Source organism: Cricetulus griseus (genome assembly GCF_003668045.3).
Source record: "Cricetulus griseus strain 17A/GY chromosome 1 unlocalized genomic scaffold, alternate assembly CriGri-PICRH-1.0 chr1_1, whole genome shotgun sequence".
NCBI lineage: Eukaryota > Metazoa > Chordata > Mammalia > Rodentia > Cricetidae > Cricetulus > Cricetulus griseus.
Window position 1 is genome coordinate 5024497 of NW_023276807.1, and position 17297 is coordinate 5041793.

General features: G+C 46.6%; 1 protein-coding gene across 7 annotated transcripts in view; it reads right to left on the bottom strand.

The window, feature by feature from the left end:
- Positions 1 to 17297, bottom strand: part of Nck2 (NCK adaptor protein 2) — a 122546-nt gene that overhangs the window by 74460 nt on the left and 30789 nt on the right. Inside the window, exon 1 of one of the 7 annotated variants that reach the window (XM_027386730.2) lies at positions 84 to 511. The exons of the other annotated variants lie outside the window; for them this stretch is intronic. The gene's annotated coding sequence lies outside the window, so the exon portion shown is untranslated. Of the gene's footprint in view, positions 1 to 83; positions 512 to 17297 lie in introns of those variants that run through there. 7 annotated transcript variants of the gene reach the window in all.

Below are 17297 nucleotides of genomic sequence, written 5' to 3' on the forward strand. Positions count from 1 at the left end.
TCCAAGTAAGTAAAAAGAAGTAGAAGCTGATGAGCTTTGGGAAGAGGAAAAAAAACGACCCCTGTTGGGGTGGGGGTACTTACATCGATTCCTTAGGCTTCGACGGAGATGTAAATTCTATCAGAAGTTACTATAATTAGAATCCTGAAGGGAAGGATTAAAGAGCTTCGGCTCCAAGGCCTTCATTTAACAAATGAGACAATGAAGGTGCAGAAATGATGGAGCCCAGGCCACTCCAGAGTCAGGGTGCCCCCCCCTACACTAACTGCTCTTTCACTTAAATTAGTCAGTGGTATTTCCAGAGTCCCGAAGCTTCCTGAACTGTGGCTAGAAAAACCCTCAAGCACCACAGACTGTCATTGTCCAGTTCTTACAAAGTTCAAATGCTAAGAGCATGCCCCAAGAGGTTTCTATCTAGGGCTGTGGGGAGAATGAATTGTGGTGGCTTTTTAAATAAAGCCTTTGGCCACAGGCACAACTGACCAGCCACGGAGGACACCATCTGACTAGCCACACCTTGTAACACAACTCAGAAATCAAGGTTCCAGTCCAGTGTTTCTCCTGTGCATCCATCCACTGGAGGCAAAGACACCTCACTGGCAGCCTTCAAGTAGGAGGCAAAGCCCTGCAACCAGGAACTCCCCCTCTGCCTAATTTTCCCTGGGTGTGCTGAGAATGCAGGCCAGAAAACAGGAGTTCCAACAGCTCGCCCTGAGATGAAGACAGGCAAGGGTGCATTTGCGTGTCCCAAGGACTGCTTGGGTCAGGTAAAGAGCACAACCAGTCACACTTCTCAGAGCAGAGCACCAGGGAAACGGAGGCTCTGGCTGTGGCTCCTCTCAGGTAGGTGGAGGGTAGCAATCTCACACTCAGACACTCCACCTTTCACAGCGTCAAGGCCTAACACCTGCCAGTCTGTAATACTAAATACTGGTGAGTATCAAGTCACCAGCCCCAGCTCTGAGTCAGTCATGCAAGATGAACTAAAAATAGGTGGAGAGCAATTACACAGCCTGCAGGAAGTCCAGAGTGGGTCTGTCCCTCAGTGTGATCCAATCAACAAACTCTAATAACAAGGACAGCTTCTCTCTCTCTCTCTCTCTCTCTCTCTCTCTCTCTCTCTCTCTCTCTCTCTCTCTCTCTCTTTCTCTCTCTCTCCCTCCTCCTCCCTCCCTCCCTCCCTCCCTCCCTCTCTCTGGTTTTACTGTCTGAATTCTTTTTCTTTTCTCGAAAATAATCTTTTATCTTCATATGACACATCCTGATTACAGTTCCCCTCCCTCTACTCCTTCCTCACTTACCGCCCCGCTCTCACCCAGATCCGCCCGCTTTGTGTCTTCACTAGAAAACAAGCTTCTAAGACAGTGGTGCTCAACCTATGGGTTGTGACCTTTTCACAAGGGTCATCTCAGACGGTCAGACACAGATTTCAGAAAGCATTACATTTCATAACAGTAGCAAAATTACAGTTACAAAGGAGCAATGAAAATAATTTTATGGTTGGGGATCAGCACAGCATGAGGATCTGGATTAAAGGGTCACAGCATCAGGAAGGTTGAGAACCACTGCTCTAAGGGATACAGTAAAATAAGATGTAACAAAAACTAACACATAGGAATAGAACAGAACAAACAAGAAGGGAAAAGAGCCCTCTGTAAAAGGCACAACAAACAAATACAGAGACCCACTCATTCACACACTTAAGAATCTCATAAAAACACTGAACTGGAAGTCATAATATATATGAAAAGGGTAAAAAGAGAAATATAGTGTGTATGTATGTATATTATGTGAGAGTATATTATATATATATATATATATATATATATATATATATATATCTCAAAATTTAAAAATAAGATTTTTTTTAAAGCCCCAGTGCTAAATTATGAGACAAGAAACCTCCAAAGATGCCATTGAGTTCACTTTGTTTTCTGTTGAGTTCATATGCATTTTCTCCTGAAGTTGCTCTTTTCCCATGAGACTCCCTTGGAGAAAACTTAATTTTCTTTTGCAAGTGGTCATCAATTGGAGATAGCTTCTGGTTGAGGATGGGGCATGCACCCACTTCTACTTTTAGTTCTAAGACCCCCATCTGGTGCAGACAAGTCAGGCCCTGTGCACACTGCCTCAGTGTCTGTAAGTTCGTATGTGCACGGATCCTGTTGATTTAGAGGGCTTGCTGATTTGATGTCATCAATCCCCTCTGGCTCTTACACTCTTTCTGCCTCCCCTTCCACAGGGTTCCCTAACCCCTGATGGGAGGGATTTGAAGGAGACATCCCATTTAGGGCTTAGAGCTGAGAGTTCCAAGGTCTCTCACTCTCGAGAACAGTTCCTTAGTGGTGTGTCATCGCCATGCTCACGCGTTCAGGTCTATAATGGACTCTGAGGAAGGAGAAATGGTTTACTGTATTCTGGGTTTATAAATCAACTTCCAGCCCTTCCTGTCCTACACAGAGGAAACAGCATTCTATACAGGGGAGGCAGTCGGAGTTAAGAAGTTAGACGAGAAGTGGATTCCCCTCTCTAGCAGACAATACGAGAATCCATTACTGTTACTCTCTCATTCCCATCTCCCTCCTCCAAGGTGAAGGCCTGGTTCCCAGTTCATTGTGAGAATTCCGTTAAGGACTGTGCCTATCTACGTTGCACTTTTGTATCCGCTGGGAGAGCAGTGCTATGACGTGTGCAGCCCTTTCATCACCTGGGGACATTTTCAGAAATGCAAATTACTAGGAATCACTCCTGAAACTAGATGGGAGTGGGTGACTAGCAGCTGGTGTCTTGAAAAGACCTTCTGTGGGCTGCTGAGATGGCTCCAGGCCTGACAACCCGAGGAAGCTTGCAACAGTGTGCGGAGAGAACTGGCAGCTGCAAGTGGTCTTCTGTCAATATGCACACCATGGCACATGGACATACACACACAAAACAAACAAACAAAGGTTTAAAAAAAAAAGGTAAAGAAATGTCTCATCTAGCGAAAACCAACCTCAAGTATCCCAGACTACCAGGTGGGTCCCGAAAGGGAGATTGCGCATGCCCAGTAATGCATGCCTCGACACATTTACTGCCTGTTAGGATTTATCTAAGAAGAGAATCATTAAGATTCAGGAAACCCTTTCTCAACTCAAAAGAGCCCCTTATGTAGGACCCAAAAAACCGGGTATTCCTTATTGTATGAACATTTGTGAGACACCTGGCCTCTCACTGCCTGGAGAGAAAAGGAGCCAGCGCTGGAGCCCTTGCTCAGCTGAGACAGGTAGGCAGGCTGAGTTCAGTATCTGAGGCAACTTGTGTGCCCTAGGGGAAAGGGCAACAATAGATTGAGTCATAACATAGTCTAAATAATGAAGGGTCTCTTTAGAATTCTAACATGATGACTGTAACTGGAATACACATACAAGCACTCAAACCAGCAAATAAAAGATTTACTTTCCTGTCTATGGTAATCTTGTCATAAACAACAGAATTAATACAGACGGCTTTCAATTTAGAGCATGGAGCACTGAAATTACAGTGGCAGGTGAACAAGTTACTTTGGGGAGTGAAGAAGAGGAATGAAACTAGAGAAAGAATGCATTTCGTGAATGAATAGCATTGAAAGAAAATAAGCAATAACACAGAAAACCCCCGGAGAAAGCACTTGAGGAAAGCCAGTAAGTTCCACAGGCCAACTGCAGCATCCAGGAGCTGTAACAAACATCAGGTGGGGATATTAAGAATCTCTATTGCTTATGGTATTTGTCAAAAGGGGTTGGAGATAACAGTAAATTCCATGATTACAAGCATTGACAATTCCAATTCGACAGCGGCTCAACTTAATGGCTTTTGACCTTAGGATGGGGTGGAGGTGGGACACTACTGACAGGAGGGAAGATACACTGAAGAGAGACACTTGGCTATCTCTTTTGGCTATCAACTATTGAGACAATAGATTCCAAGGAATTGGAATTTCTCCAGGAGTCTCACGGTAGAAGAAGCAAAGGCTGAAGTGTAGTGCCAGCTACACAGGGGAGAGCTCCTGTCCCAAGAGGTAGTTCTGACAACTTACCAGACAACGTCCTAAGACACAACAGGAGCCTTACTGATGGTGGGCGGAACCACATGTTGACTAAGACTGCTGTTACACATACCTCTTCATGTCCATTCCTATCTAAACCTCCTTGTGATAGATTTGGAGCTCACTCTACCTCTTTGTGTGATTCTCTTCCTAACATGGTCACACTGAATAACTTTTTCTGCTTCTCACTACTTCTTTTGACCCTAGCTCCTTAGGGCTGCCAGGGTCCAGGCTGTAACCTAACAACTCTTATAAAGAAAGAAATACCCAGTGAATAGAGAACAGACTTCAAATCTGGATCTTTTCCTAGGCTGGCAACATGCAGTGGGACCCTCTCTGGGGAGGATGGACAGTGCCCATGACCTGGGGAAACCCCCAAACTAGCATATTGATAATGGCAGCATTATTTCAGATATGGTAGTTAATAAGTTCTGTGAGATGTTCAATACAGCAAAACTAGCTTTCTGTTAGATGCCAACTGCCCAACTGTGTGCTGATGCAAGAGTTATCCTGACACTTAAGGTAATCCAGGCTAAGTTATTTGGTAAGATAGGTGTGTTAAGCGCATTTTCAACTTACATATTCTCTCAGTTTCAACTTAGGATGGGTTTACCGAGATGCGAAACCATAAATCAAACAGCATCTATCTGTACACAATCTAGAGGAAAGAGGCCTCTTCAGGGGAAAGGCTCAAAAGTCATCATTTCAACTGTGGTTGACAGGATGAGGCAGAAACACACCCCTTCGATGGCCTTGGGCCTTACTTTGTACAATGGCTTTGTCCCACCAAAGACTGTTTTATGAGTAGGATAGTTTCCAGGGCAAAGAAAAAGAAAATCCTTTAAACCAATGACAGCTATAGTGCTTCGGTTTTCTAGCTTTTGTCTTCAATTTCCATAACTGACTAAAAGAGACACATTATGCAGAATTGGCATCCCTCCTCTGAGCCTCCCACTCCTCTCCTTCCCAGTAACTCGGATGAACAAGTGAAAGCAGCAAGCAAAACTAAAAACTTCCAAAGCCCAAGTCATCAATTTTGTATCCTGGAAGAGAGGCTGGCCCCAGAAAAGGGGGTTCCCAGCTATGTCATGTCACTGCCTAGTAGCACATGAATGCCAGAGAATGGAGGGAGAGTACATAAGCAGCAGAAAATCCCAGGCCCATTTGTTCCTCAAAATAGGCCCAGGAATAGTATGTCAGGGGTCTGCATGTATGACTCTCATAGAATGAGTTCAGCTTACAACCTAAACACAGACCAAAATTAAAACAAAAAACAATGGCCTTGGTCTTCCCATCCAACCTCCTTAGTAACATCAGGAGAAGGGAGAAGGGTTTTGTTCCCTGGCATGAAGAAGTTTAGCCAACAGGAACACCTTTGTGGATGAATTACCAGTACCTCAGTACCTCATAAGATGGCACCATCACCATAGCAAAGTACCAAGAGGGGCTCCTTGACTTAAGTCAGCTAAGGCTGCTAGAAAAAGTAATGGACTGGGGTCTTAAACAACAGGTATTCACAGCCCAGGTTTATACCGTCTGCAAGTCCAGGGTCGGCTGCAGATAGCTCCTGGTGCTAGTCTCTTCCCGGCTCACACTGGCCTCTCTCAGTGTCTTCATGTGGTACAGAGACAAAGATCACCCTCTGCTATGTTCTGTTTGAGTCGGACTCTCACTATGCAGCTCGAACTAGCTTAGAACACAGAAACCCACTTGCCTTTGCCCAACAAGTGCCAGGATGACAGGCATGCACCACCATGCCTGGTTAGTATGACTTCTGGAAGGCTCTAATATCAGCATCTGGGACTGCTCTCATTTAACTCTAGAGGCCCCATCTCCAAATACAGTCATTCAGTTCCACCACATGCAATCGGAGGACACTGCATTCACAGACAAGGGATTCAGCCCAAGGCTCTAAATGCAAGCTCAACAGGACTGGGTTCTTACACCGTGGTAGGCTCAAGCTTTTTCAGTGCACACAAGGAAAAAAAGTCATCCAAATCCTTGAGAAGGAGAGCCAAGTGACTCAGGGCTGAGTGCAGAGAAAAGCAGTGCAGCTGCTCCATGTCCCTGTGGCACTGATCTGGAGCAGGACCAGGGAAGGGGTCAACAAGGGTTACTCCTTCCTATCAGGAAGGTCTCTGAAGGACACTGAACTGCTAAGGCTGGTCATGTACCACCACCTCACGACCTTACAGGATGCTACTGGCATCCCCATAGAGATGAGGGACTGAGCAACAGATGACAGAAATGTAAGATGAGCCCAAAAACAGGCACCTCTAGAATGGGGATGCAAATGGTCAGAGACAGCGAGGGCCATGGGGGTGGGGGAGAGACCTAGGAGCGAGCATGGTGGGAGGGAAGTCACGTCCACAAAAGCAAGCCCAGAAACATGACAATATTAGAGATGCTCCACACCCACACAGGCGGGCAAACCAAGCTACAGCCACTACAGGCAGAGATGGAATATCGGCAAGACGCTCTGAACATTTTACCAAAGGATTTCATATCAAGTTCCCATGCCCTGGAGTTGGCCTTCCTTTTTGTGTCTGAATGTCCGGACAAGGCTCTCAGCTAAGGGCTGGCTTGGTGCCTCAAGTGTAGAAAAGAACAGACACAGACCCAAGAGTAGAATAGGGCCACCTCCAAGAGACCTACCCTGCTGGCATAGCCTGCACTGGCTGCTCCCCGGGCTGATGGAAAGAATGGGCCTGTGCTTAGAAGACTGCCCACATGCAGCTAGTGCTCAGACACTGTGTGGACTCAAACAAGTGGCACCTGACTGACAGGAGCTGTTTGCACATCTTCCTACACTGAATGCTAAGGCTATTCACAACTGACTGCCCTGTCCACAACACCAATCGCAGTGCCCTCATCAATAAAAGGTTGGCTGGGAGAATGAATTAACTAACCTATAGATAGAAATGCAGTGAAAGGACATGTGAAGGAGAAGACAGAAGGCAGAAGACAAATGAGCAGAAGACATGAATGGACACACACACACACACACACTTGTAGGTCACAAGTGTATATGTTTATGCCTATAGGCAAATGCAAGAGGGATAAGGATGGCCCCAGTTAAGAATTTGTGTCTCCCTAGAGAATCATCAGAACCAAAAAATACTGCACCACTCTAGCTGTAATATTTATTTGCTTCAGCACACCGGATAAAAACAGATAAATAAGAAGACTTGGCACTTATTAAGAATTATGCATCTGGCACCCAGGCTCGAGCTAAGCCCCTGAACGGCATTTGTGTGCAGTTGAGTTCTCCCGGGCTTTTCCTTACAAAGAGCAAACACAAACAAGTGGGCCCACACAGAGCAGCCCGGGACTCACTACTGAGCAGACCCAAGCTCCTGAACAGACATGGGTGACATGGATCCCACTCACGAGAGAAAGAGCCTCTCGCCTGTGTGCTTGAGGAACTCCAGACTGTGGTGACACCTGGGTTCTGAGAACTCCCAAGGAAGCATGTAAATAGGGTTGTCTTCTGGATGAGGCTTTGGATGTCAGTTTCCACTCTGTCCTTTTGAATGGTGGTGATTTCATTCCCATCTTTCCGCATGACAAACACCAGGATGACTTTCTCCTTTGTTCACAGACAGCTCAAGGAACAAGATCTCCCAATAAGGATCTTCATGAGCCCTAACTCTGCCTTTTCCCAAGTGGGTTCGAAGACTCCGGCCACCCCAGGAGCCAAGCAACACCATATACACATGACTGCAAGCTTCAGAAAACATCCTTAGGCACTGGCAGCACCCATATGCTCCTTGCCTCATCCATGCACCCTGGAGCCGCATTTTAAGTTGCATGATTTCTGTACATTATTAAGAATGTTGAAATGGGAAACACCAAAAACACCAGTGGCCTGGAAACACCCAGGGCCTGAAACAGCAGCTGAACAACAGCAGCTGAGTGGGGAGACGGACTCTCCCTCTAAGGGCAAACTTCTTGCCATTAGTTTGCAATTCCACCTGTCTAAATGAGACACTACTGTGAGAAGGGTTCAGAACTGTGAGATCTACAGACATCCGTGACTTAAATGATAGTGATTATCAGAGTATATATGAGAATGACACAAAGTACATAGATGCTCACCCACATTCTAAAGACCTGAAAACCAGTTTAAGCTGCACACTCCTTAACACTTCCTGGTGGTCCTCGGAAAGGCAAGCCCGATGTGTCTGGCATTCCTTGCTGTGCTCTAAACATTGAGTGGAAACACAACATTTCTGGAATTGAGCATGCCCCCTTCCTTACATAAAACCAGCACTAACAGAATTAACCTAGAGAGGCTGTCTCAAGCTGTGAGGTATGGACAAGTAGTTCCTGCCTCCTGGCTCACCCAGGCACATCTACTCAGGTTGAAACCCCTGCTTTCAGGGATGCCACTGTCACAGAACCCGGGATGGCAAGTTTCTACTAGAACTAATGCAGTCAAGGCTTTCATGCCTGAACATGAATTACATCACTATCAAACACCATGCATTGAGTTTCAGAGTATCAGCAGCATGCCACAGGTCACAGAAGGAAACTGTCCCCAAGCTTCTATAGGGTTCAGATGACAATAATAGAGTGAGCCAAACTACTGTTCCCTGTACACTGTAGGCAAAGGAGCTCTGTTGTCCTGAAAACCTCCAATTTATCGGTATTTCTCTGCAAAACAATAATATTCAGGGGTGGGGAGGAACAGTCCTACTTTCTAGAAGGTTCCACTGGTGAATTCCCTCTTAGTCATGGGGCCTCATGGATGAGCTTAGCTGGAGCAGGCTGCCCTGCTGTTTGCCTCTTGGAAACCATGAGGCCTTAATTTGTAGCCTTCTTTGGGGGGTGGAAAGAGCAGTGGGTAACCTGAACACATATGTGCAGGGCTATTACCCAGTGCATTTATTAGGTTTCCTCATGCCAGCACATTTTTACAATCCTCAAAGGAACAAGCTGAATCAAAGTCACCATTGTTCACTCGTAATGGCTGTCCCACCAGCTATCGCCATCAACTGTGGGAACCACTACACATCGGTACAGACTTTGGGGTACAGTCTACCCACTAAGGGAATGCCTGTCGTACAGGTGTTACTTAGCCAAGTGCAGCCCCAGCTACTCTTGTTCTAAGTAAGTATGTGTTAGGGCCCGGGGAGATGATTCAGTGGATAAAAGTCATTGCTATACAAGCTTGAAGACTTGAGTTCAATCCCTAGGACCCACATCAAAACAGGAACAGCTGCCCCTGTGTCCCGCTTACTGCCCCCCCACCCTCCCACACACACACATCCACCAAGTATGCTACTCCTGAGTTCGACGGCACTGGCCAGAATGTGGGCATCACTTCACACCTAGCTCTGCTCTTCCCTTTCACACAGCTGACAGGGAAGTATATCTACCTCATGTGCCAGCAGCAGTGACATCCCACAGGGACAAACTGGCACACAAGTTCCACCAGCTCTGCCTCCTATCCTGCAGATCTTGGCTTCTCTTCTCCCTAAGCCCGCCAATCCAACATATGACAATAGCATCTTAGTCAACTTTTGAAATAGCTTTGGTTACTTCACCCCGCTCCCTCTGTTTCAAGTGTCGACTTCATCTACAAAATCTCTAGCAGCTAAGCCCAAGCCCCAAGAACTGAGAAAGCAGCTGGCCCTGGCACACACAGCATATCACTTACCATGCTTCCTCCTTGAAGCTGCTCATCCATTTTCTTAACAAGGAATCTGGGCTTGGTAGAATGTGAAGAAGATGTCTCCAAGTGGGAGAACTGCCCAGGAGGGCAATCTGGGTCATGAGTTCAGCCCCCACAAAGATCAACATCCATCTAGTTCCCTAAAACTCTAAATGGCACTCTCAGAGACATACCCAACTACCCAGCGGGACATGGGTCTGCACTCCAGAAAATATCACTATTACAATGTAGTGACACAGGCCCTACATCACATATTGCTCAGTCCAGACAGTGTCCTGAGACAAACACATTTTGAGAAGGGACAAATGGTGCCCACATGCTGTGAAGATGCAGGCCACATACAGACCATAAATGGAAAATACTTTCACCCCTCATATCCATGAGTGATTTGACCCAAGGAACCCATTTTTCCCCAAAGGCTCCAAAATCCACAGACTCTGACACAGTCATGTTTGCACAAACTCACCCATGCCCTCCCACACAAACACTTCAATGATCTCTAAGTGACTTATACTTAACACAATGTAAATGTCACAGTTACCGTACTGTAGAGGAAGACACCAAAAATAAACAGGCTGTCCAAGCCGAAGAGGGTTGTAATGCAATAAATTTCCTGCATCTATAGACTATATAGCCCAAGGTTTTCCTGCCTATAGCCAGGAGGTACCAGGCCTATTCCTGCCCTTCCTGGGAGCCCCACACTTCTCAATATGACCCCCAGTGGCTCCCACTTCTTCCCTCTGTTTTATAGGAAATAGGTTACCCACAAATAACTTTGTGACCCCATCTGACCCAAGAGCCTCAAGCCCAGCAGCACCTATGAGGCAAATAGTACCAACAGCTGGGACAGGTCAGCCTGTGGCCTAGCCCTAAGAGATGCCAAGTTCCCTTGCCAGACACTTCATTATCCAAACTGCTCCTAATGAGAATCCTCCAAAATATCACCTCTTGCCTGTGGAAAGACGGTAGCTCTGCCTCGAGAATCACAGTGTGTCACTGGTTGACTGGCCAGCCTTCCAAAATCGTTACTGCTACATGGAATCTAGTCACAAAAAGCAATGAGGTTAGCATCCCATTGTGAGCTTTATTACTAACACCGTGGCCTTAGAGCCCTCTGCAGAGAAGCAGATCGACCTGTGCCCTTACCTACTCAGCCTCAAGAAACTGAGGGGTTGATAGACAAGGCTGGTGGAGCACACCTGTAAACCCAGCTACTAAAGAGGCTCAGGCATGGGGACCCAAGTGCAAGGGCAGACAAAGTGAGGCCTTGTCTCAACATAAAGAGTAAAGAGAAGGTCAGGGACAGAGCTCAGTGGTAGAGTGCTTGCTTAGCATATGGCAAAGCCCTAGCTAGGTTCAATCCCCATTATGAGAGGGAAAAGAAAAAGGATGAGGAGGAAGAGGGTGGTGACCAAAGGATTAAGTCTCATTGCTGACCCTCACATACAAGAATAGAAGCTGAGGTTCACCTGTGGATGATGTCAGACAAACTGCATGTGTTTCATGCCAGAGTAGTATGCCCGGCCACCAAAGAACACTGGAGGATTGGGGGAGGGGGGCTTTGGGGGAGGGGGAAATGCACAGTGAAGTTAATCCTGTGTAAGGAGGACCCTGTGTGGATAGATATGCACGTGTCCCTCTTCATGCCACAGCATAGCAGATGGGGGTCACACAGAGATGGAGAAAATGAGGGCACATGGCCCACCTAATGCTACCTGTAGGTCAGCTGAAGACCACGAAATGCCTTTAGGGAGAGAGGATGAGCCCAGCAAACCACACCAGGAGAAAGGAGGTAGTAGACAGAGAACACAGAAGGAAGAGAAACTGGGACCAGGGTGAAACCAGCTTAAGTGTCAATCACGCAGTCCACCATGAGACAATCTGTCTCGGTGACTTTCGCAATTAAAACATAACATAACCCTCACTAACTGGAAATGGAAAAACAAATAACCACTAGACGAGCCCCAAAGTATCCTTTAGCTCCTAAATATGCCTTAAGCACACTTGATCCAGGCCCTAGGCAGGGAAGTTCTGACATCACCCAAGAAGTCTGAGAAAAGGTGTTTCCCCTAAACGCCTCCACCCATTTCAACCCATCAATTATCAAAGCACCAGGTTCATAATTGCTCTCCTGAAAAACTGTAAGTAAGGAGTACATCTTCGGCTCTTTACAGGCATGGGCAAGCACATGTACTCCTCTATTGCTTGCTAAAGACCAAACACAGCTTATAATGTTGGGGATTTAAGTAACAGGTCTACAAAAGTGTCTGGAACCCACCAGGGCCAAGGCTGTGAGTGAAGCAGAGTCAGCCAACTCCCATGCCACATAAACCAAACAAGACAAACCATTCTGCCGTGATGTCTTTATTTTCATTAAAGGAATTTATCTATACTGACACAGCAACAGATTCATGAAGCCGCTTCTAATCTTTTGCTTCTAACAGACTGCCCTTCCTCACAGTGGCCACCCGTTCAGCCTGAAAGTGGCTCAGCCTAGTGAGGCTCTCCCTCACGTTTATCTGCCACTTTGAAGATGCACCATTCCTTCTTTAGACAGACCAGCAACCAACAGATGAGCCACAAAAAGACCATTGTGGGCATGGACAGACTTGTGAAAGATCAAAGAGGTTGGAGGGTGCTGCCCCCAGAAGGAATTGCATTATTCTCATGAAATTCGAGATCAGTTCTATAAGACTGAGTTGTTTTCAAAGTGAGCCTGGTTCCTCCCGAGCCTGGCTTCCCTTTTCACTGTTATTACCTCTCTTTGGCTACAATGCTATCACTGACCATGACGTCTTGTCCAGAGGCTGCACAAATGGCTACGCAAGCAACTTCAAGACTTTCTGCCTCCAGAGATATTAGGATTAATAAGCCCTTTGCTCTTAATAAAGCATCCAGCCTCAGATATTTCATTGTAGTTGTGGAAAAGACTAAGAAAAGACCCCATCAGGTAATCCCTGAAGCTGTCGGTCATCAACATTTCTGGGTACATTATTTGGAGCAGGAACCAACTCAACTGCCAGCTCAGGTCTATGGGAGATGCCATCAAGCTTCCTGGATTTTGGACAACTTGGACCTTCAAACATAAGAGAGAAAGTGGGCCCAGGGAAATGATCCCTAGAGCCTATGTAAGAGGCTCCCAAGGCAGGTAAGACAGGCCATCTCAGCCTAAAACAGAGACTACAACACTAAGAGTAACTTCACTGTTTCCACAAAGAAACCTCCACATGGAGCCTGCCATCTTGAGGGAGCTGGTTCTAGAGCAGCTAGGGCTCAAGCCCATTTTGCTTAGCCAGCAGCTTGGACAGAGAGCATCGGGGAACTTGGGAGGATGTGGAAACCACACTTCAGAGCTGTTACTTTTCAGAACTCTCTAACTTGCTTGCAAGTCCCCACAAGGCAATTTCCGCCAATCTTGCCCAAAACTACAACTCTGCCAGTGACGGCAGCACTTTCCACCTGAGCCACTGATGAAGGGGGCATACCACTGCCTTCTCCATCAGGGCTGCCTGCAGCCAGGGTATCTGGCAAACTGCAGCAGCTGTTTCTCAGTTCTGAGGCTGAAAGCACAGGACAATTCCATGTCTGGTGACCACATCCTAGTTCACAGACCAGCACCTTCTCTATGCCATGTAACACAACAGGCAAAGGGATAAGACAGCCAATCCATTCAAGATGTAAACACCTCCCAGAGGCTCCCCTTCTAACACCTAGACTCCCAACACCTGAACTTCGGAGAGCAGAAAGCCTCAAGTACACTGCCTGGCAACTGTTTTTCTCTGTGGTCAATGACTTCCAGGCTCAGAAACTATGGAAATCACATTATTCTACCGCCATTCCAAAATGACAGAGGCCATAAAGGATGAGGATGAACATTAGGACTTAAATACAAACTCCAAATTAAAACAGCATGTACAGGTATGAATCTGTCACAATAAACCCATCATTCTGTATCGGTAACATGTACTAATGGAGAGGGGAGGGGTTAGGAGGGAAGAGAAAGGGTGGTGTACTCCCTTTGGGTCAATTAATATGTACAAGAGCCATGAGAAAATGAGCACCTGGAAATAACTACATAGGACCCAAGTAAATGTAGAGTCCAAAAAGCAAAGAAAATATTGAAATTTTCATTTTAAAGGTTATTCAAACAGCCTATAGTAATTACTATTCTACATTTATCTTGCAACCAGAAACCTGAAGTGTGCTCTGTTTCTAATACACACAAAATATCCTTAGTTAAAATAGCACCATATACAAGGCAGAGGGTGGTCTAAATAAATGAGAAGAGGGGTAGCTTATGAATGGAAATGAATTCAAGAACTGAAGGCATGCAAGTCATTGACACCCAAGGCGTCTGTCTGCTCAGGGTGGGATGGATGGGTGTGGAAGTGGCTGGTGGGAAGGGGACAGGCTGCTAGCTACTTCACAAAGCCTGCCTGCAGAACCCACATGCTAGGTTTTGTTTTCTGGTCAGTTCCACCTTTTCTACAAAGAAATGAATGCCACCATCCAAATGGAGGAACCCACAAAGCCCAATCCCTACTAGGGAATTACCATGTGTGTGAGTGCATATACCACGGGCGTGTGCATAAACCAACAGGCTGGGGACAAAAGCTACATTATAAAAGCAACAGGATTATAATTCTGTTCCCCTCCCCACATACGCCACACTCAAACAACTTCCCTTTTCCATGTGCCTGGCACAAGGTCAAACATGGAGCATGGAATGTAAACCCCTTCTTCGGGGCCCAACCTGCCTTGAGAAAGTGAGCACTACACCACATCTGCTGAAAGGGTAAAGTTACCATATTCTCATAGTTAAAACCTCCACAGAGCAATCAACATAAACACCCCTTTGTTATGATTTAGATTTGGTTTAAATATGTCTCCCAAGGGCTAATGTGTTCAAACTGAATCTCTCCACTGGGAGTTATTGATGGGGGTGGAGAAGGAGGAGCTGGCACTCCACCCCACCCCCACTCCCACCCCCACTCCCACCCCCTCACCCCACCCCTGCAATGCTCTGACCCACACCCAAGACCATCCTGGGACTCTTTCAGCAAAGAGCCATGGCCCCTTAACCTCCAGAACCTTAAGCCAAGATGAAGTTTTCCTCATTACTCTATTATTAGCCACAGAAAATAGAAGGTACTCTTAAATGTTTTTTTTTTTTTCCAGAAGAGATCCTAACAGACACATTTGATTATCAATTCTTAGTATGACTTAGTCTTACTACTCAAAGCAGATACTTGAAGGCAAGTGAAATCCTAAGTTTAAAAGGATACGGTCTCAGAGCAAACTCTTGACGCTATTGAGTTTTGCTTTGTTTTGTTTTGTTTTATCCCCCAAAACACGAGCTGGTGCACATATTTACCAAGAACAGGAACAAAGGTATTGATTCCAGTAATGGTGACCACAATTGACTGTCACTGTATACTCTGTCACTTGTGACAGGGTATCACCTGATGTGGACTCTGCCCAAAACTACTGTGTCTCCTTCCTAGCCACTACTGGAGCCCTTCCCTTGGTTCCCTGACAATAATCAGGGCAGGTGTATTTTTCTGTGCCACCCTCCTCCTCCAGGAAGCAGTCAGCTGACTGCCTCGGAGTGCCAACTAATTGAACTAGGGCAAAGAGGCCCCTCCCTGAGGGATAGAATATCGAACAGATTGGGAAAATTTGGGCCGAACATTTGCGCCTCTATGCTGTAGGTGGAGGCCATTTGCCACCACATACACTGAGAGAGGGACAGCCAGCCTACAAAAGACAACAAAAGTGTATAAGGGCCACTTGTTTCACCAGGTTCCCGAAATCCACTTCAAACTTAGGACAGTGAGCCACAGAGGCCTATCAAGTGTCATGTGAAGTTTTGGTTTTATAATTTCCAGCTTTGGCAGGTCTGTCTCTCTGCATCATTAGCATAATTCCAATTGCCCAATGACGCTGACCCATACAATGACTTGACTAGGCAGCAGCTACCTCATGCTACACACCCCAGGCCAGGTGTCAAACATTGGGTCGTTAAGTCCGCCCACGCTGAAGAGAATCTGGTACCAAGTGTGGGCTGAGATCAGGACCTCACAGGCTGGGGCTGAAGGCCTGAAAGCTGTATTTCATAGATCCTTGTCAGCTGAATTCTGGCTAGGGGCTCTGCCAGAGGCCCTGAAGTGATCCTACAGGACAAAAGGAAACACAGAGCCCTGTTTCCCTTCCCCATGGCAGAGGACAGCAAGCTCCCATGGAGGCAACTACAAGGCTTCTGCTTCATGGTGGCAGCAGCAATGAGACAGGCCTGAGAGAAGGCTCTGGGAATCCCCTGTCCTTGTTCTGTTCTCCAGCCACAGATGGCTTTCTTATTTTTCTGATCTTTGCTTCCTCCAGCCCTTCACACTGTTTCATAACCATTCCTTGTACTAGACACTGCCTGCACAAAATACCTACAAGGTTTCTACTTACTCACAAAGGCCATGGGAGTGAGGCACAGGTCACCTGCAAAATGAAGCTACAAGTGATGACTCACATTTAGTCAAAACAAGAAACCCAGGGGCTGTGCTATTCCTCAAAAAGTTGCTCTGGCATGACTTCGAAACATCCCTGGAGCCTGGGCAGAAGTCCTTCCTGCTGGGGCAGCTAGGCTGGAACCAGCTGGGCCAGCTGGAGGAGGAAGGCAGCTAGCTGGGTAGCCTGCTCACTACCACTAGCTAAAGAGACAAAAAAAATTACAAGCTGCTTTTTCTGGTCTTGTCAAAATGTCACGGAGGTCCCCAGGTGGGTCAGGGGACAATCTAAAGCAGTAAGACTGCTGCAGCCTTCCACGGGCAAGTGGTACCACACTAGAAGCAGTCCTTGGAGAGCAGCCGCCCTGTACTGTCACTGTCTCCATTACAAAGACCTGCCCACACCCCAAACCTTCCATAGGTTGCTGTAATTTCAAGGTATCATAAAGCCTGTGGAAATGAGGGGCAAAGGAGAAAGATGTATGTGTCACAGCGGGACAGAAGTTGGGTTGTCCCCACCTGAACCACTGAAAGATGCACAGGAAGTAGTAGGAGCTGATGTCAACCCTACATAGCAAAATGAGCCCTGGGGATCCCTGGGGAGAACCCAGGCCTGCCACAAGGGCATCTTAAGCACAACAGCACACCCAAATAGGGCAAAAGAAACATACAAGTAGAAGTCATTACCTCCCTATGCAATTTTTAGCCAGCATTATGGTTCCAATGTTCTTTCTCTAGTTCTGAGACCAGCAGGCCTCATGCTCTCATTTACACATAAAGGGACAAGCATTATTTGTGTACACACACACACACACACACACACACACACACACACACACACGTGGCTCAACGTAGCTGTGACAGCCTGGACCCTGGGGGTGAGATGCTCCTGCGATGACAGTTAGGAAGGCGAGAGGAGAAACCGTGGGAGAACTAATTTTCAAACTGTTTAATTAGCTGATTCTTCTTTGCTTAGAAGGCAGCATGAAACAGCTCTCTTGTTGACTGCAGAAGCTGTTTAAGGTAAGCCATAAAACAACCCAAAAGTAGACAAGAAAAA